Genomic DNA, 20,559 nt, shown 5'->3' with positions numbered 1-20,559 from the left:
TAGCTTTTAATTTCTCTTTAAATTTTTTTGCTTCACAGAAATAGTCAGTTTTCAAGGTACAACTCCTGCGTAACCGCAGAAATTGACCGAAAGGTAGCCCATCCTTGAGGGCTTGAGGATGGTGACTGGTAGTTTAATAAGGTATTTCTGGAGGTGGGTTTGGTAAAGAGACTAGTGTACAAATGATTAGAGGTGTCATTTCTAATTGTTATATCCAAGAAATTCATCTCATGATTGTCATGTTCAATGGTGAACCTGAGATGTTGACTTCTAGTATTCAACCACCCATGAAAATTTTGTAATTCAAGTTGTGTGCCATGCAACACCATAAAAACATCATGTATATAACGCAACCACTTCCGGATGTTGTTCGAGAAGGGGTTGGATATATCAAAGATGTGTTGATTTTCAAAATGGGTCACATAAATATTGGCTATGTCCGGGGCATAGATGGCACCCATAGCTACTCCGCTGAGTTGTTGGTAGAATTTATTTTCATAGAGAAAGAAATTTTCACATAAGGAAATACGTACACACTATAAATTCAGTAGGGACTACATGCGGTCTTGGGCGACTATCCAAAAGGTCTTTAAGAATAGTTAGAACTTCTTGTTGGGGTATGTTTTTATAAAGACTTTCTATGTCCATGGATACAAGTATTTCATTGATCGGGTTAAACTAAAAATTTTCAACAGCATTAATAACTGCCATTGTATCTCCTATGTAAGATGGCTGCTGGACAGCAAAGGGTCTGATAAAATAATCAGCATATTGTGCCAATGGCTTTAGAATTGAGTTACAACCGGAAACTATCGGCCGTCTCGGGGATTGGTTAAATCTTTATGAACCTTCGGCAATAGATAGATAGCAGGCACCGTAGGTGTCTTATTAATCAGAAAGGCTGCCTCTTTGTCATTCAGCCAACCTCCATCATAGCCTTGCTTACTCAGTGCACTAATTTCTTTAGATAGTCGCAATGTAGGGTTAGTTGATAGCTCCCTATAGTTAGAGCTAACTTTTTTAATTTTTTCATCATCTCTGTATTGTATTTGTCACGTTCCCAGTGGACAATACCACCTCCTTTGTCAGCAGGTTTGATCAAGGTATCTCCTAGAGATTGGAGATTACGTAGAGCCTTTTGTTGATCATGAGGGAAATTCGATTTATATTGCATTCTTTTCTTAAAGAGATTATCTATTTCTATAAGAGTGGCATTTTCGAATGCAATTACTTTTTTTCTAACCATGGAGTTCATTGGATAGAAAGTCGATAGATTACGTAATCCTGTTATGCCCTTATTGCTATCTATGGTATTATTAGCATAGAAATTCTTTAGTCTAACAGATCGAAAGAATTGATATAATTCGAGTTTTGTTTGGAATAGTTCATTTCTATATGTGGGAACAAAGCTAAGACCGGATGACAACACTTCAATTTCTTGTTCTGACAGAACATGGTTAGAGAGGTTGAAAATAAGGATTGTTTGGTCAGATGTTACCACTCGTAATATTGATTGCGAGTTTTGCGGAATCCCGGAGTGTATTGATTCTGATTCCATCCTCTCCTTTGGGCCTGTGGTCTGTGTGGTTGACCGTTGCCCCTGCGGTCCTGTGCTAAAAAAGTAGACTGACGTGAGGTGGAAGGCTGTTGATCGTATTGCCGGTAATTGCTATCTACTGATTTGTCACTGCCAGATTCTGAATTGGTATCAGAGAAATTAATTCCCTTTCTTGACTGTGGATTAGTGTTTTGTGGACCATTAAAATCTTTATTTAAATAAGGATAAGTGCGTTCCTTATTATACCGTCTGATATCGTTTTGCAGCTTTTCGGTCTTTTTGTGCGAGTTAAATTCCTCAAATTCCTTAACGGTTTGTTGTACTTTCTCTAGAAGGAATTTGCTGTTAGTAATATTAGAATCCCCTGTGATTTTTTTTCTCCAGTGTATCTATTTCTTTAGTCAATATTTTAATTTGTTTAAAGGCTGTTTCAATACAGAGTACCATCCAGGTGCGAGAGCACCTGTTGGCTGAGAAACTGAAACCAATTTTAAAATCCTCGTCGTCTGTAAAGATTATTGGGATGTTGGGTATTTGCAGACCAGTTGGTATTATATTTGCATTGAGGCAATCAGTGAGGAACTTAGCGTGAAGTTCTGTTCGCACAAGTTTCTTTTTGAGCCTCTCTAATTGGTTCAAGTCTGTTTCATAGGCTGATTGTACTGACGGAGTTTTATTTCCCAGTAGTGAGGGACCTCCAGCAATTTTCAATATATATTCCTCTGAGTAGGACAAAGTCTCTGCCTCAGACATATAGACTGGTTATAGTTACACACAACCACTTTTTACAGCGGACCACAACAGACCAGCATCTGTGCTTGAATGATAACAAGAGAAATGAGCAACCCAATATACCCTTGAGGGTTTGGGCAAACAATATGGAAAGGTGAGAGTACCTTCAAGGGATTTTCTTTATGTCAGTTGGAGCTTAAAGCTTGTGATGCTAATTGGTGACCGGCAACAATTTAGGTCAAGAGTGCAGAAATGCAACAACAGTAATTCATTTACTCTAAAGCAGTCACAGTAAGTGATCAGAGAAGAAATAGCAGAGGTGCAGGGTGTATATGGAAAATTGTATTTAATACTCTAAAAATGATTAAAAACAGGGTACAAAATCAATTTCAACAATGTTACAAGAAGTATATGATAGACAATCAAATGAACACTTCTTTGGAACAATTGTCTGCGCTTTCCTGTCTTATTACAATTGATCAATTAATCCAGGTAGGAAAAGCGTAAGTCGACGTTTCGGTCTCCTATATATTTATTGTTGAGCCCATCTTCAGGACAAAGGACAGTATCTGAAGACCCTAAAAGTGATATAGTTATTATTAAAAACATTCTATATCATATCAATTACATTAAATTAGTCACTGCACATATAACACCCATAGAGTTCATTAAACTTTATTTCGATTCGTCAACAGTCATAAAAGTATTCAATTTTTAAAAATCAAGTTTACACAGAATTATCTAAATTCCATATTAAAATGTTACAGTCAATCAAAGGAAAGAGAAGGCCATGCACAATTAAAATGAAAAAGTGCTTGTGCTATTAAACAGCAGGGACTAAGTACAGCACATTAGCTCTGCAAAGTTTAACAATCAAAATTAACTACTACATTTGTAGACAAAATCATCTGCTGCTTTAGTTATCAAAATAGGCATGCAGGGTTTCCATTAATACTGCTCAATATTGTCTACTAATAGTGAGTGCTAGCCTAATAAAGCTAAGCACAGCACTGCATATAGCTGCAATGGACAACGACATCAAATACTCATATCCCTCCCTGTAATCACATGGTCGAATATCCATCAAAACACGTTTAATAAACCGATTTATGGGTTCCTTTTACAAAGTACAAAAAAGAGCAAGATGCAGGGTGCATTGTGAAACCTTATTTTCTGATAGATACATCTGCCGTGTGGATTCCTCACCTTGTGAATATCCCCCTTGCGTCAGCAACGTTCGGAAATTTTCTTCGTAGCACGCCGTCGTGGGCGACGTCACAGGAGCACGGCATCGCGCGCGACTCCGTCTGACGTCACCGACTCCATATTAGGCCCACGCCGGCGTGATGACGTCAGTTCCCTTTTTTCCGCGTCTCCGACGCTAGCGGTTTTCGGGATCTTCAGCGATACCTAGTATCTTTCTGACTAATATTTGTCACTGTTTCTCTCTTGCGACTTTGTTCTTCTCCGGAGATGTCGTCGAGGAAAACAGGCTTTAAGCCATGTAGGTCTTGTGCCCGCATGATGTCTATCACGGACCCGCATAAGGATTGTTTGTGGTGTCTTGGATCGGGCCACGACGTCAAGAACTGCGAGTCCTGTTTCAAGATGAATCCGAAGGCGCTTCGGGAGCGTGAAGCAAAGTTGCTCTTGGCGAAGGTGAAAAAGGACTCTGGGCGACTTTCGAGATCTACGTCACGGAGATCGAAGTCGAAGCAAAGGTCTCGGTCGAGGTCGAGATCGGCGTCGAGGTCCAGAGCGGGTTCGAGGTCTGGAGACGACTCGAGGTCCAAGGCGAAGTCGAAGTCCAGAGAAAGGTCTAGGTCTAGATCTAAGTCGGCTTCCGGGCATGCTTCGAGCTCTTCGAGGAGAAAACATAAGAGGAGGAAGCACAGTTCGAGACATCATTCGGGGAAGGATTCCTCTGACTCGAAGAGAAAGTCTCACAAACACCGTAAGGACTTTGTCTCTCCTTCACCTGCTTTGTCAAGAGTGGGTTCTCCGGCGCCGGAGCCGGACCCGGAGCCGGTTTCCTCGGAGCATGAAGAAGAGGAGGTGGCTCAAGAACCGGCTTCGGCAGAGACTCCTGTGAATCCAGAAGGTCAGGGTGAGTATGTGTCGGGTCGGCCTCCATTGCAACATCCGGTAGGTCCGTACCCTTCCTTCCCTGGTCCTGGGCAGGATCCCTCGCATTTTCTCAATGCGATGTTTGGAGTTTATTCTAGGGCGATGTACCCCGCTGGAGCGCCTGGTGGCCCCATGGGTCCGTTATCGTACAACCTGGGTATTCCTCAGTCGTATGCCCCTGCTCCATTTAATCCTTTCATGCCGGCGCCTGTTTCACCTTGGCTCGGTACGGCTCCACCGAGGTCCTCGACTCCGCATGCGGCTTCGCCGACTCCGGATCGACCTCGCAGTCGAGATCGAGGTGCCACACCTGTTCTTGACTCTCGTCCTCCTGCTTCGGTTCCTCGAGCGACGTCGGAACCGGCTCCGTCGGAGTCGTTACCGGATCCGTCGACTTCGATTCGAATGGAGTGGTCGAGGCGAAGAGCTCAGCGTCTTCTCGAGCAAAAGGATGATGAGAGTTCAGATGTGGAGGAAGGCGAGCTTCCTGATCATGGTGATGACTTCGAAGAGCTTCGGGATGCTAGTGGTCTGGAATTCTCTCCCGAGTGGGGTCTGCCTTCGACTTCTGATGCACCATCAAGGGACGTGGCTCCTTATCACGTGGTTATTAGGAAGGCTGCTGAGCTTCTTAACTTAAAGCTGCCCACGGTGGAGTACAAGCCCAACATTCTCACGTAAGTCCTGCATTCTCCATCCTCAATTGTGGAGCCAACTTTGCCGTTTACTGATGCCTTGTCAGATCCAATTAAGGAAATTTGGAAGAGGCCGTTGTCTGCTCCTGCAGTTTCAAGGGTTATTGCAAGGCGCTATAGGGTGGCTCCTGATGACCCTGCATTTCTTTCTACGCATCCGTCTCCGGAAAGTCTTGTGGTTCAGGCGGCTTGTTCTAATAGGGCGGCAGGCTCCTTCCCTCAAGTGCCTGCTGACAAAGAGTCTAAAAAAGTGGATCAGGCTGCGAAGAAGACTTTCTCTTCTGGGAGCATGGCTCTAAAGTCGTCAAATGCCACTTGCCTTCTAGGTAGATATGTGCACGCGCTGATGGACTCAGTGAAGCAGTTGTCACCAAAACTTCCTGAGGAGGATAGAAAAAACTTTAATGAAGTCATCTCTGACACTCAGGCTGCGGCCCGCATGGTCATCCAAAGCGGCATGGACACTGTGGATTCAGTTGCCAGAATTATGGGCTCATCCATTGCAACTAGGAGAGCCGCATGGTTAAAGTCATCTGATTTCTCAGCGGATGTACAATCTACTTTGTTGGACTTACCCTTTGAAGGATCTGGCCTTTTTGGTAAGAAGGCAGATGTGGCCTTGGAAAGGTTTAAAGACAGCCGTGCCACTGCGAGATCGTTGGGTCTGCAGATGAGAGGGTCTGCAGCCAGAAAATTCAAGGGTTTTGGAAAATCTTCTTTTCGTCCCTTCAAGCAGGGCCAACAACAGCAGCAGCAGCAGAACCCTCTATATAAGTCCTATAGAGGTAGACAGAGGGGTCGTGGTCGTGGACGTCAAGTCTCCTCTTCCTCCACTTCCTCCAATAATGCCCAACCCCCACCCGCATCAGCAAAGCAGCCCTAGATCCACCATTCTGGATCATGTAGGGCCAGTAGGGGGTCGGCTTACTCACTTTCTACGAGATTGGGAATCGGTTACATCAGATCTTTGGGTTCTCAATCTCGTAGAGAATGGGTATGCACTTCCTTTTCAGGAGTTCCCTCCCAATTACCCTCCTTGCCAAGGTTATTGCTCGGAGGACCACCTGCTTCTCCTGCAGGAGGAAGTCCTGGCTCTGTTTCGAAAGGGAGCGATAGAGGTGGTTCCAGAGCAGGAGAGGGGTCAAGGGTGCTACTCCCGGTATTTCTTGATTCCCAAGAAGGATGGCAGGCTTCGGCCTATCCTGGATCTCAGGGTTTTGAACCTCTATCTCAAACAGGAGAAGTTCAAAATGCTCACCCTTGCTCAGGTTCTTCTGGCGCTGATGGAAGAAGACTGGATGGTGTCGATCGACTTGCAGGATGCGTATTTTCACATCCCAATCCTGAAGTCGCACAGGAAGTATCTCCGTTTTACGGTGGGATCGCAGCACTATCAGTTTGCGGTCCTCCCGTTTGGACTTACTACTGCGCCTCGAGTTTTCACCAAGGTGATGGCAGTGGTGGCGGCGCATCTCAGGAGGTCAGGGATTCCTGTATTCCCTTATCTAGACGACTGGCTGATCAAAGCAGAGTCGCCGGAGATGGTGCTCCATCATCTGCAGGAGACAACTCAGTTGTTACACAGGTTGGGTTTTTCGATAAACGTACCCAAATCTCACCTGGTGCCCTCCCAGCGCAACCTGTTCATAGGTGCAGTACTGGACACTTCTGTATGTCGTGCATTCCCTCCACCTCAAAGGATTCGCGACATACAGGAAATGATTCCTTTGTTTTACCCTGGAGCGGTCGTTCCAGTCCTGAAGGTCCTTCGTCTGCTCGGTCTGATGGCTTCTTGCATTCTGTTGGTCAGTCATGCACGCTGGCACATGAGGGCGCTCCAGTGGTGCCTCCGCAGGCAGTGGTATCAGCACAACGGAGATCTCAGGGAGTCTGTGAGGATCTCCAGAGAAACTGCAGCGGACCTGTCCTGGTGGGGCGTGGAAGGCAATCTGTCACAGGGAAAGCCTTTTCAGCTACCTCCATCAGTGGCCACAGTGATATCGGATGCATCCACTCTCGGGTGGGGTGCTCATCTGGGAGACCTGGAGGTCAAGGGTCTTTGGTCTCCGGAAGAAAGGTTGTTTCACATCAACCTTCTGGAATTGAGGGCGATACGTTTGGCGCTCAAGGCCTTCCTCCCTTCCCTTCGCGGTCGTTCGGTCCAGGTCCTAACGGACAACACGACTGCGATGTGGTACATCAACAAGCAGGGAGGAGTAGGGTCGCAGTGTCTCTGCAGAGAGGCTCTGCGTCTCTGGTCCTGGGTTCAGGACCATCAGATTTGTCTGGTGGCAAATCATCTGGCCGGGGTTCTGAACGTGCGTGCGGACAGTCTCAGTCGGCAGTTTTCTGCCGACCACGAGTGGAGGCTTCACCCGGAGGTTGTTCGCAACATCTTTCGGATGTGGGGGACTCCTCGGGTGGATCTTTTCGCCACTCGCGAGAATGCTCACTGCCCTTCATTCTGCAGTCTCCAGTATCCGATGCAAGGAGCATTGGGGGACGCGTTTCAGTTGAGTTGGGGAGGTCGACTCCTTTACGCGTTTCCCCCCCATACCTTTGATTCCTCGGGTTCTGAGGAAGATTCGTCAAGACCGGGCCCAAGTCATTTTGGTCGCCCCGGATTGGCCGAGAAGGGTGTGGTATTCGGACCTACTCCACCTATCCTCTCACCAGCCGCTCCGTCTCCCTCACAGGGCAGACCTCCTCTCTCAGTTGGAGGGGCAGGTTCTACACCCCCACCTCCAGACATTACACCTTCATGCCTGGAGATTGAACGGGGCAACTTGAGTTCTTTTTCTCTCCCACACGAGGTGGTGGATGTCATTCTCTCTGCCAGGCGTGACACCACTAAGTCCATTTACTCCTATAGGTGGACAAAATTTGTTTCTTGGTGCAGGGAGAGGGATATTGACCCTTTGAGGGCTCATTTGTCTAATATTTTACAGTTTGCCCTTTATCTGGCGCGGCAAGGTTTGGCTGTGTCCACGGTCAAGGGCTATCTTTCGGCCTTATCGGCGTTTCTATGTTTGCCGGATCAGCCTTCTCTCTTTAAGTCTCCGGTGGTTGTGAGATTCTTGAGGGGTCTTGTGAATATGTTTCCTCCTACCCCTTTTATTATTCCTCAGTGGGATTTGAATCTTGTGCTGACCTTTTTAATGGGTTCTCCCTTCGAACCCTTGCACAAGTGTCCATTGAGGCTTCTCTCTTTTAAAACTATTTTCCTCGTTGCAATCACCTCGGCAAGGAGGGTAAGTGAGCTTCAAGCTCTAAGTTCCAAACCCCCGTTCCTGACCATTCATGCAGAAAGGATGGTTCTTAGGACCAGGGCTGCTTTTCTGCCTAAGGTGGTGACTCCTTTCCATCTTGGGCAGTCCATTACCCTTCCTACCTTCTATCCTCCCCCTCACCCGTCTAAGGAGGAAGAGAGACTGCATCGCCTGGACCCTAAGCGGGCGGTGTCCTTCTATCTGGACAGGACTAAGGACTTCCGGATGGACGACCAGCTGTTTGTTGGCTTTGCTGGCTGCAAGAAGGGCAGAGCGGTGCACAAGCGCACTCTTTCCAGATGGATAATCCTGTGCATCAAGATCTGCTACTCCCTTGCGGGTAAGGACCCTCCTGAGGGTATTAGAGCTCATTCAACTAGAGCAAAGTCTGCAACATCTGCTTTGTCTAGGGGTGTGCCTGTTGAGGATATTTGCAGGGCCGCGACTTGGGCCTCCCTCCACACTTTCGCGAAGCATTACTGCTTAGATACCGAGGTGAGGAGGGATGGCCACTTCGCGCGTTCTGTCCTCCAAGACTTCCTGGTGTAGCAGAGTAGACACCCTCCTCCGGGAGTGGGGACTGCTGTGGGAATCTATTCACAAGGTGAGGAATCCACATGGCAGATGTATCTATCAGAAGAACAAGTTACTTACCTTCGGTAACGCTTTTTCTGGTAGATACTATATCTGCCTGTGGATTCCTCACTGACCCACCCGCCTCCCCGTTTGTCTACTCTGCTATACCTGGTCTTTCTGTATATATGATTATAATACTGTTGTATTGATTTGGTTCTATTTGTACTGTGTACATTGTATATTTGCATATTTGCTATCGTTGGTCCGTCCGTGTGCCTCGAAGGCACGGAAAAAAGGGCGGAACTGACGTCATCACGCCGGCGTGGGCCTAATATGGAGTCGGTGACGTCAGACGGAGTCGCGCGCGATGCCGTGCTCCTGTGACGTCGCCCACGACGGCGTGCTACGAAGAAAATTTCCGAACGTTGCTGACGCAAGGGGGATATTCACAAGGTGAGGAATCCACAGGCAGATATAGTATCTACCAGAAAAAGCGTTACCGAAGGTAAGTAACTTGTTCATTACAGGGACAAGGGAGTAGCCTCTCACACCAACCCCCTTGTTTCAAAAATGCGAACAAAAAATGCAATGTGTTTAAACGAAATCTTGTAAAAATAAAAGCGCCATTGGGTGTGCATAGTGAAGGATAAATAAAACTGATGCTGCAATTTACCCCTATTGTATGATGTTTGTTCAATATCTTTTAGCATGCCCAGGGTAATGCGATAAGCATTTTTAATTGTCGACTTTATATCCTTCTGAATAGATTCTAGGTTTTCATAAATATGTCCCAGGCCAATCTTATGGAATGTTTCCCTCACATATAGCATCCATGGAATCTGCATGGCATGTTCAAGTTTAGTGCAGTCTTGTAAGATTTCTTTTGAAAGTTGTAAATCTTCAGACTTCCAAATTTTCCCCCATAAAAGTAAAGGGGAAACGTGAATGAGGTCACTCACAAATTCTATACCCATCTCTGAATGACAAAAAATATTTGATGAACCGGATGGGATTGATAAAAGACGCTTTAGGAACTTATTTTCCATAATTTGGATCTTGGTGCATTTATATATACCCCACCTCCCCGCCCCATATGTTGCAACGGGGACGCATTTGGCTTTATACAGGGTCTTTAATTCAGCAATCGTTTTTTGGCCCAACTTGCTGGAAAAACGAAAAAGGGCCTCTATAGATCGAGTTGTCTTCTGCACACATGCTGATATTATAGGGTCCCAACTCAGAGTTCTATTAAATAAATTTCTCAGATAATTAAAATGATCAACTTTTTCAATGGTCACAATATTTAATACATACCTGCAAGTTTCTGTCCCTTTCGGGCCACAAAGCATCGCAAAGGACTTTGTGAAGTTGACCCTTAGATCCAAGTCTGACATGAAATCATTAAAAGCTTTTAAACAAGCTTGCATTGTATTTGCAGTAAGGGTCATTAACACAGTATCGTCCGCGTAGGATAGCATAGGTATCCGTTTGCCATTTACTTTAGGGAAATCTGAGCAGTTTTCCAACAAATAATTTTCCAACCCATTTGTGTAGACTAAAAACGAGAAAGGAGCCAGAACACAGCCCTGGCGTACCCCTTCAGTAGATGGGATGAGTTTCCTCTTCTTGCCCCTTGGCCAAATCTAATCCTCACAGTAGTGGCAGCATGCAATCTACGAAGCAGGGTAACCAGCGGCTCCTCAAACCCCATGAACTCCATCATCAGCCATAGCTTATCTCTACAGACAGTGTCAAAGGCACTGGATAAGTCCATGAAGGCCAGGTGAATACAAGCTCCCCTCGCCCTCATGTACTTACCCATAATTAAAGCCAAATTTAGACACTGCTCTGTGGTCCCCTTACCTCGTCTAATACCATACTGTGAGTCCACAATAGTACCAGATGATTCAGCCCATTCTTCCAGGCGGGCCAGTATAACCCTACCCATCAGCTTACATGATGCATCTAATAACGAAATTGGCCTATAACAGCACGGGTCACTTTTATTACCCTTCTTAAAAATCGGTACAACTACCGCCTCTTTTCATGAAATTGGGATGCGCCCAACAACTATCACTCTAAATACATTAAGTAACAAAGGTGCCCACACCTCAACATTATATTTAAAAAGATCTAATGGGACTGCATCAGGCCCTGGGGCCTTTAACGAGATGCCTTTCCTTAAAGCTTCCAAGACCTCAGGAAGAGAGAGTGAAAGACTAAGTGTTAATGCTGAATCTAAATGAAGATCACTATTCTCCTCAGTAACAGGTGTCAAACAAATCCCTTTTGGATTAAATTTTTTTGCATAATATGCCTCCCAAAAATCTCCTGGTATATGTGTCACCATGTTGCCTTTATCCTCACTGTTAAGGAAGGGACGATTTATTACTTCCCAGAATAGCCTACTATCCTTCAAATCTGAGGCTTTTTCCAGGTCACCCCAGGCCTTTTTTTTAAATCTAGTTTACGCCTATCAATAGTGTCCCTATATAATTTCCTTGCGTTTTTAACAGACTCCTTATCCCGTGGTACTTGGTGTAATGCCTTTGTTAAAATTGTTTGAGCTGCAGAACATTCAGCATCAAACCATTTACACTCTCTTAATTTTTTCTTGCCCATGGTTTTAAGGAGATGCGGTGCCACATAACCACAAAGTGCCTCAAAGTTCTTAATTACAATTTCAGGAGCAGAAAAGGGAGTTAAACAAATTTCTATCAATGCGCTACTTTCTCTAAAAATCTCTTCCTCCAATTTTGTGCATCGACCTTGTCCCACTTAAGGCATACCCCTTGATTCTGAGCATATTTTATTGGCTGTTCGAAGGTCTGAATCTTCTCAGTCATAGGGCTTAATTACAGGACTAGAGGGTTATGATCACTAACAGGATTCGCTTCAACCAGGAAGTTATTGACAAAATGGATATACCTGTTAGAGACCAAGATGAAGTCAATTACACTCGTTTGGGCCCCCGTCCCTTGAAAAGTCGGTATTTCCAGCGATTTTGAGAAAGTTGGCTTATCCAATGCGCAAAGATCATTTATCACGATGATATTGTTCAAGACGTCACCTTGCGGTGAATGCTTAAAGTGCGCCATTGGTTGATCATTAGGATCTACCACACCACAAGCCCTAGACCCACTAAACTTACACAAGGCACAATTGAAGTCCCCTACCCACATAATAAACAGTGAGGAGGAGGTATTAGTCACTTTAGCTATCTCCTCCAGCAATTTATCGATAACAAATGTGGCATGGGGGTCGAAGATATTATAGTACCAGTTGATTAAAAGCAGGGGCACTGGAAACCAATCTGTAATCAGGAGCAATTGGAACCAAGGGGAATCGGTCAACATCAGTGTCTTAACGGTGGCATACTTTACAGAAATAGCGGTCAGTATACCGCCCTTAGCCCTTCCCGCTTGTGAGGGCTCAGCATACTCGTTAAAGGATTGATAACCATCTAAGCTTTGGTCCTCTCTGCTCCAGGTTTCTTGGAGACAGATTATGTCAAAGGTTTCTATATATTTTAACCATAACTCATCCTGTAACCTACGAGCAAGGCTTGCTATATTCCAGGAAATCAAACTAAAAGGACACCCTCTTAGTTGGCTATTTTGTGAAGCTAAATGGGGAACTTCTACACACGATGAAATCCTTAATTCCAGTTGGGTATCATCACCCCTACCCTGGTCAACATCTGCATGAGCCATCAGTGTAGTAACATCTAAATGTGTATGACTGATGGACTCCATCCCATCTAAGAACAGTTCCCTCTCTCTCCCTATCCTTACAGAGCTACCAGCCGGTGCCCCACCCATTTCTTCCGCTACAATATTCCGGACAGGGGATTCCGGGAGTCAGTCCACCCCCTCCAACCCCATTAGTGGATCAAATCTGTTTCTCAATGGCAGGTACTGTACTGCCCAATCCAGTTGAGTCTCACCAAAAGGTCCCCCCCTATTGTGATTATGTAATGGGTGAGGTAGCGCAAGGTTCACATATGGATAAAAATAATCTAAGCCTAAAGATTGAATATCGCCTATTCTAGCAAACCTTGCCTCTCGTCGGATGTAATCTACAACCCATGGATTTCTAAAATTAATGATGATACAATCACCCTCAAGATCCTTGGAGCTCCGGCCCAGCCAGGCCACCCTTCTTACATTTAAGATCTCTATATTAGAACCAGGGGATAGTCTCCTATTTTTATTGAGCCAAAAAATGACTTTATTCTTCTGCTCTCTATGTGATTCCAATGATTCTAGCCTAATACCCGGTACCCCTGTCAATATGATTGTGAATGGTGCAGATTCCGGGGGAAGATTGACACATGAGAGCCTTTTACCAGAAGCTTTTCTACCCTGGGGAACATTGCCCATTGGTTGTTTAACCACTGGTTTTAAATGGGATGCCAGCTGGGAAGCAGCCACCACCCCTGCCTCGGAACCCCCGTCACTTGTGGTTACTACAAGATTACCTTCTGTAGCTGTTTTTGGGTTCTGAATTGCAGGGGTTACTTTGGTAACCAGTTGCACGCCTCTAGTAGACTTTGTAGTTCCAGGCTCTGCAATAGCAGGGGTTTTAACACTTTTACTCTTCAAGCCTTTTGCCAATGCATCAAGTGTGGCGGTATTCCCTGTTACCAACAGTTCCAATTGATCCAGTTTTGCTTTCATTATTTTCGTTCTTTCCACCAGGGCCAATAACAAGGACCTCACTAGTATTTCCATTTTACCAAGAAGTTCCTCATTTAGGTTTAATGGAATCGATAGTCGAGCAGCTTCAGGAAGTGCACCACTTAAGCTAGGAGACTGGGTTCTAACTGGTGGATCCTCGTTCATAATATGAGTTTTTGTCAATTTTGCACAACAACCCTTCCTATGTCCACCCCCTCTTTTCCTTTTACTTGATTTCGATGTCACTGTAGGATTTTTACCTACCCCCGGTACCAAGTTTTGTTCTTTAAGGGGAGGAGGAATTTGTGTCATACTAAGGCTACTAGAGACACTACTGGATGAAGGTGGGCTTAAATTATAGCATGACACTGAGTCATCCGGGCCCACCAACAGAGAGTAAGAAATTGGGCTAGTAACAACCAAGGGATCAGGCCTACTACATTGAACTGGGGTTGCCACTGACCCAATCAATCCTAAAGAAGACCGTTTCCCCGTTAAAAGGTCAATAGACAAACGTTTTTCAGTGAGGGCTATTTCCTTTTCTAAAATACCAGTAGCCCGGGTTATAAATTGATCCAGGGTCCCTGTGGCTACCCCACCATTAGTATTAAGGGTAACCTTTCTGCCCCTCCCTGAACGTAGGGCCATTATACAGAAATTAACAGATAGCACTTGTACTAACAGAAGGTAAATATGCAATAATTACAAACAGTGTATAAAAACAGGATATACCGAGTAAACACCCGAATTTCAAAGAGGGTGGCCCTGCCCCGCCTCGGACGGCCTCAGACGGCCTGCCCTTTGCCCGGGCTTAGCCCGGCTAGTCGACACGCGCGTCCCGCGATACACGGGAGAGACTACAAATATATACAGGGAGGAGGGTGCGGGAAGAGGCCCCAGCTGCAGCGTTGATGGTGGCGCTGTGCAGGCTGGTCCTCGCAGTCCCGCCCGCGATGTAGCACTGCTCCTCTGCCCCAAATTGGTGTTGGTTTCCAAATGTCAGCAAGTCCTCACAAACAAGATTATAATGCAGGTGATTGCCAGGAATCATTAAGAGCCAAGGAAAGTTCGTTCTCAGATACGGCTGCGAGAGGTTCCCGCGGAGCATGGGCTGCGAGCCGTTATCAACTGCTGGGAGGAGGGGGCGGGAAGAGGCCCCAGCTGCAGCGTTGATGGTGGCGCTGTGCAGGCTGGTCCTGGCGGTCCCGCCCGCAATGTAGCACTGCTCCATTAGTTATAATGGGGTTGGCACTGTGACCCTCAGAACCTGGGTTCCAAGTATGTGTATGCAAAAACGGTTCTGTTGGGAAGAAAATATTTCTTTTGTTTGTCCTTATGACAAAAATGGGGGGGCGTGGTTTGTTTGCACTGTTACTTCAAAGTTACAAATATCAAATTACAAACTAAATGAACACACCATTTTTGGATTTAATCCTATATATTTCTCATTATTTTCGACAACATTGGTTATACAAATATCTCTATTATACATACATATGAAAGGTTTTCCTAAACAGAAACTTCCTACAACAAAACAAACACAAGCAATGAGCGTATACGTGATTAAAGTGCATGAAAGTGAAAACAACCATAAAGTGACATTCACTACAATTCAACATCTATACATATAGTACAAAATTTAAAAATCAGTCCAAGGATTACTGTGGATTGGTTACAACCCTCTTGTGCTTTTCTATTTGAGGTTGGAACTAAGTAGTGACTGATAGGTGTTAATACGTCGACGTTTCGACCCTGTTTTACGGTGCTTTTTTTGCGCAACCAGCTCGGTCTTCATCAGGACTACAATACGACTGGACAACCTATGGAGGAAGGAAATAATTTTAATATTCCAAATGTCAGCAAGTCCTCACAAACAAGATTATAATGCAGGTGATTGCCCGGGAATTATTAAGAGCCAAGGAAAGTTTGACCTCAGATACGGCTGCGAGCCGTTATCAACTGCTGGGAGGAGGGGGTGGGAAGAGGCCCCAGCTGCAGCGTTGATGGTGGCGCTGTGCAGGCTGGTCCTCGCAGTCCGGCCCGCGATGTAGCACTGCTCCTCTGCCCCAAATCGGCATTGGTTTGCAAATGTCAGCAAGTTCTCACAAACAAGATTATAATGCAGGTGATTGCCTGGGAATTATTAAGAGCCAAGGAAAGTTCGACCTCGGATACGGCTGCGAGCGGCTCCCGCGGAGCGGGGGCCGCGAGCCGTTATCAACTGCTGGGAGGAGGGGGGGGGGGGGAAAGAGGCCCCAGCTGCAGTGTTGATGGTGGCGCTGTGCAGGCTGGTCCTCGCAGTCCCGCCCGCGATGTAGCACTGCTCCTTTGCCCCAAATCGGCGTTGGTTTCCAAATGTCAGCAAGTCCTCACAAACAAGATTATAATGCAGGTGATTGCCTTGGAATTATTAAGAGCCAAAGAAAGTTCGACCTCAGATACGGCTGCGAGCGGCTCCCGCGGAGCGGGGGCCGCAAGCCGTTATCAACTGCTGGGAGGAGGGGGCGGGAAGAGGCCCCAGCTGCAGCGTTGATGGTGGCGCTGTGCAGGCTGGTTCTGGTAGTCCCGCCCGCGGTGTAGCACTGCTCTTCTGCCCCAAATTGGCGTTGGTTTCCAAATGTCAGCAAGTCCTCACAAACAAGATTATAATGCAGGTGATTGCCTGGGAATTATTAAGAGCCAAGGAAAGTTCGACCTCAGATACGGCTGCGAGCGAGTTTTACTTAGACTGGTATTTAATATCAACCTCCATTTTAGGTAAATATTAACTCTAAAATTCATTTTCAAAAATGTAACACACCTCAAGATTCCTATGATTAAGACAATTCTTAATTTATATCCTATGACAAATTTTCATTTACCATATACATGAATTCAACAATATTGGATAGGGTGCACCGAAACGCCCATAGCCTTTCTATCCTTCAGTTTCAAATGGGGCATTATTTATAATAGCCATAGACATTTCATTTTGTATATATAAATGTATCTTAATTGTTGAATCACAGGTAACCTGACTATTAACAGTGGATGTCGTTGCTGCTTACTCAAGTAGTAGCAATCTTTATCATATATACATATGGGAATTCTCAGAACGTAGCTCATTGAGCCAAGCGAATACAATGATATTTTGACAGTATTAGTCTGTATTGCCGTAGACATCAATTTCAATTTACATCTTGAAACGCCATTATAAAGTATATCTGGACTGACAAAAGTTGCTTAAGAATTGGCATCCGCTATTTTATACACTCATATTTCGTTACTATAGTGGCATTTGAACGATATTTTTAACTGGTATCATATTGTGGTCAGGTAGAGAGAAAATTATTTTTGTAGTACACATTCTATTCACGTGATTATGATGGCATTATAGGTATGTTCATGATAACTCTCCTATTATCGTGCCCGCTGATCAAAATATGGCTACCCAGTGCAAATCTCTACATTCCATATCAAGAGATCTAGCTGGATCATTACCTGAAAATACTATAATCATCACCGTGGAGCATACTGATTTACGTATGGCATATATTCAGCATCGGCAAAATCGGTATGCGACCTAAGCAAAGAACCGCATTGAATGTTAAAATTGTCTTTCTTATTGAACAGTTAAGGAACAAACATTAAGTCTATTTTAAAATTGTTATCTACATGCTGGCACCCGATCTGACAACTAAGTCTATGTGCATCTATAATTGGTCAGCTTTGGGGGCCTATTATTTTCCAAAAGTCATGGCTTCTAGTTCGTGATGCGCTAAGACGTGTCATATTTACATTGCATGGGAGAAGGATTGTATCGTATATTTGTGACATGACATCAACTTATTAAAAGCGTGGCCGAATATCTGTTCGTGTGCGATATAACAAGGGCCTTATCTTATGGATGTCGCATGACTTCAGGACAAATTGTCATCCATTTGTGAGTCATGAATCGCATGAATTCAAACAAATTGTCATCCTTGGCTTAAGAACCGAGTTGAATGTCTAATTCTACATGGTATCTAATAAGGGGCTATCTCGTATTGATGTAGCATGAGTTCAAAGAACTTCTCGTTCATATTTAAAAGACGAGGCTAACTCTATTGACATGTAATCATAAAAACAAAGACTATCAACTTTACATAAAGAGGAGCTTTATACCTACTGCGTGAACTTTTATCCTCTAGATGTCCTTTTGTTTTAGATGAGTTTAAGACCAATAGATTTCTCTGTAATAAAGAGGAGAATTTATGTAGCCCATAGCAAGAAACATATTCGATAACTACTGGCCCATAGTATGGCCCTATAGTGCGCTCACCTTTAGATAATGTCGTCAAGAGAACGGTTGTTTAGATGAGTTAAAAGCTGTTTTTCTGCAATAAAGAGAAGAATTTTTGTAGCCCTTTGCATCAATCATGTGCGATAATTACTGGCCCATAACGTGGCCCTATAAAGCACTCACCTTTGACTAAAGTCTTCAAAAGATCGTAGCAACCGCATGCATTCAAGTCAGGGCGGAGGCCTTGGTTGATGCCACGGGAGGTTTTATGAGATGGTGTGTAGATCGAAATTGGACTCGGCTGTAGCTCACGTTAGCTGTACCACTGTTGTAACGTGGTAATTGAGGCGGCCATCTTGGAATGTATAATGTAACTAATGATACGTTTTAATTATATATTTGTTCAAAAAGTATCATATTCAGTGATACATAATGTATCTTGCAGAACTATCCAGTGGTATTTTAAGAAGTGTATCATAAGGGCTCCCGTCTATGACATTGAAAAGACGATAGTGCTATTTCTCGCATAATAATGCATGTTGCTATATCATCAAGGTTAGTTGCAGTGATTCTCATTCACACTGGTCTGACCTTTAGTCAAATGTATTTAGCTGGGCAGCTCTGCATTACGGCCTGACGACGAGAGATTATCATGATAGCTCTTATTTTTAAAAACACAATAATGGTAAAACTCGCGAAAAGGCATTTATTGCTGCATCTGCAATATATTTTTCAAATGTTGGTATTTGAACTAGTACTTTCACTGTTTTGATATTACAAAGAAGGGCCAAAAGAAACTCTGAAACCTAGACCTATTATCTGGCACATTTTTAAGTTCCGACCATGTTATTACATTATGCTTTATCATCAACAGTGTATATTTGAGTCAATTAGAGCCCCCTTTTCAAAGAAACAGCCCACCGTGCGGATTACATATGCCTCAATGTTGATCATATACTTTTAGTTACTAATAATACAGTTTTATACAAAAGGACATATGGACAACCTGAATGTTGCTATTTATAGACATTTCTTATCCATAATGACATGTATCTACAGAATTGTATGTACAAACAGAATAGCTGCTATATATCAAATTAACAATGACATGTATCTACAAAATTGTATATACAAACAGAATAGCTGCAGTGTATCAAATTAACAAATTTTCAAACAAATGGTTAGCTTAGAGTACTAAGCATTATGCGTTATCTAAACAATATTAATATCCTCAAGTGTAAAGATCACAGTAGTGGTAGCCTTCATATCTCTGAAAATGCACTGACTGGCACAATTATCATTCACATGGATATCGTACCCGACAACTACAAGTTGCCAACATCTTCAGGGGCAAACCATGCAGATTTATTGATAAATAATAAACCTACAGATGCAGTAGCAGGCATTTCACAGATATATATTTAGGCGTATCATTCAAAGACAAGCTAATGTATGCCATTCAGAGGGTCCGGCCTCCAGCTGAAGAACCGTGGGAGCTGGAAGTCCAGACGGGATGCAAAAAGGTCTACAGAGAACGGGCCCCAGGTGTCGCTCAGCCACCTGAACACTTGTGGATCAAACTTCCACTGACTGGAGTCCCGTAGATATCGGGAATGCCAATCCACTACCTGATTGTCTTGACCCGGAAAGTATTCCACCGTCACAGACACTAGGTGCGCTAGGCAGTAATTCCAAAAGACCTTCACCAAATCTGAAAGAGCCTTGGAACGAGGGCCACCCAAATGATTGACGTAGTAGACGGCTGAGATATTGTCCATGCGAAGAAAGACGCAGGAACGAACTGTGTCCTTGGTCCAGCAGCGTACTGCGAATGACCTGGCCAACAGTTCTAAACAGTTGATGTGGAGCTCTTGCTCCTCGGACGACCAGGCGCCGCCTGTAGAAAACTCTACACAGCGCGCGCCCCATCCAGCCCGGCTGGCGTCGGACTCACTCACCAGGTCTGGAACGGGACCGAAAATCGCTCGGCCATTCCAGGCCTCCATATGCGCCAGCCACCAGTTCATCTCCTCCTTCACCTCGTCTGATAGGGGAACAACCTGATCGTACATCAGGCCCCGTCGAAGATGATGCGCCTTGAGGCGCCGAAAGGCTCGGTAATGCAGGGGCCCCGGAAAGATTGCCTGGATGGAGGAAGATAGTAGGCCCACCACCCGGGCAATCTGACGGAGAGAGGTGTGCGATCGCGAGATCGTCAGGCGGAGCATATGGCGGATCTTCCCTAGTTTCCTGGAGGGAAGGCTCAGGTTGCATTGCACCAAATCCACGGTAAAACCGAGGAACACCACCGCCTGGGACGGAACCAGAACAGACTTTGTTTATCACAAACCCTAGATTTTGGAGCAAGGATATTGTTTGGCGAAGCTGAAGATCCAACTGCACGGGACACTGAGCAATCAGTAGGATGTCGTCCAGATAGACTATCATCCGTATACTCTGGCCCCGCTAAACCTCCACCACCGGCCGGAGGAGCTTGATAAAACACCAAGGGGCTGATGAAAGCCCGAAAGGAAGGGCGGTAAATTCGAACACCTGATGTCCCCACCGGAACTGCAGAAAGCGCCGGTGCGGGGGTGAATGGGAACCACCAAGAACGCATCTTTGAGGTCTAGACGTACCATCCAATCATTGGGGAGCAACA

At 44.9% G+C, this 20,559-nt stretch overlaps 1 long non-coding RNA gene across 2 annotated transcripts; it reads right to left on the bottom strand.

Annotated features, from left to right (window-relative positions):
- Positions 1-2,640: 2,640 nt before the first annotated feature.
- On the bottom strand, positions 2,641-17,993 carry LOC147701809 (uncharacterized). 2 transcript variants are annotated; one of them, XR_015297197.1, is made up of 3 exons: positions 17,937-17,993; positions 17,784-17,847; positions 2,641-2,868 (listed from the first exon to the last, which is right to left on the bottom strand). It is a non-coding gene; the product is annotated as an uncharacterized LOC147701809 (long non-coding RNA). The 2 variants fall into 2 exon arrangements; XR_015297198.1 differs by having other exon boundaries at positions 17,780-17,847; positions 17,937-17,991.
- Positions 17,994-20,559: the final 2,566 nt, after the last annotated feature.

Source organism: Lissotriton vulgaris, chromosome 7 (genome assembly GCF_964263255.1).
Source record: "Lissotriton vulgaris chromosome 7, aLisVul1.2, whole genome shotgun sequence".
In the NCBI taxonomy this organism is placed as follows: Eukaryota; Metazoa; Chordata; class Amphibia; order Caudata; family Salamandridae; genus Lissotriton; species Lissotriton vulgaris.
This window is presented reverse-complemented; position numbering and strand designations above follow the sequence as displayed.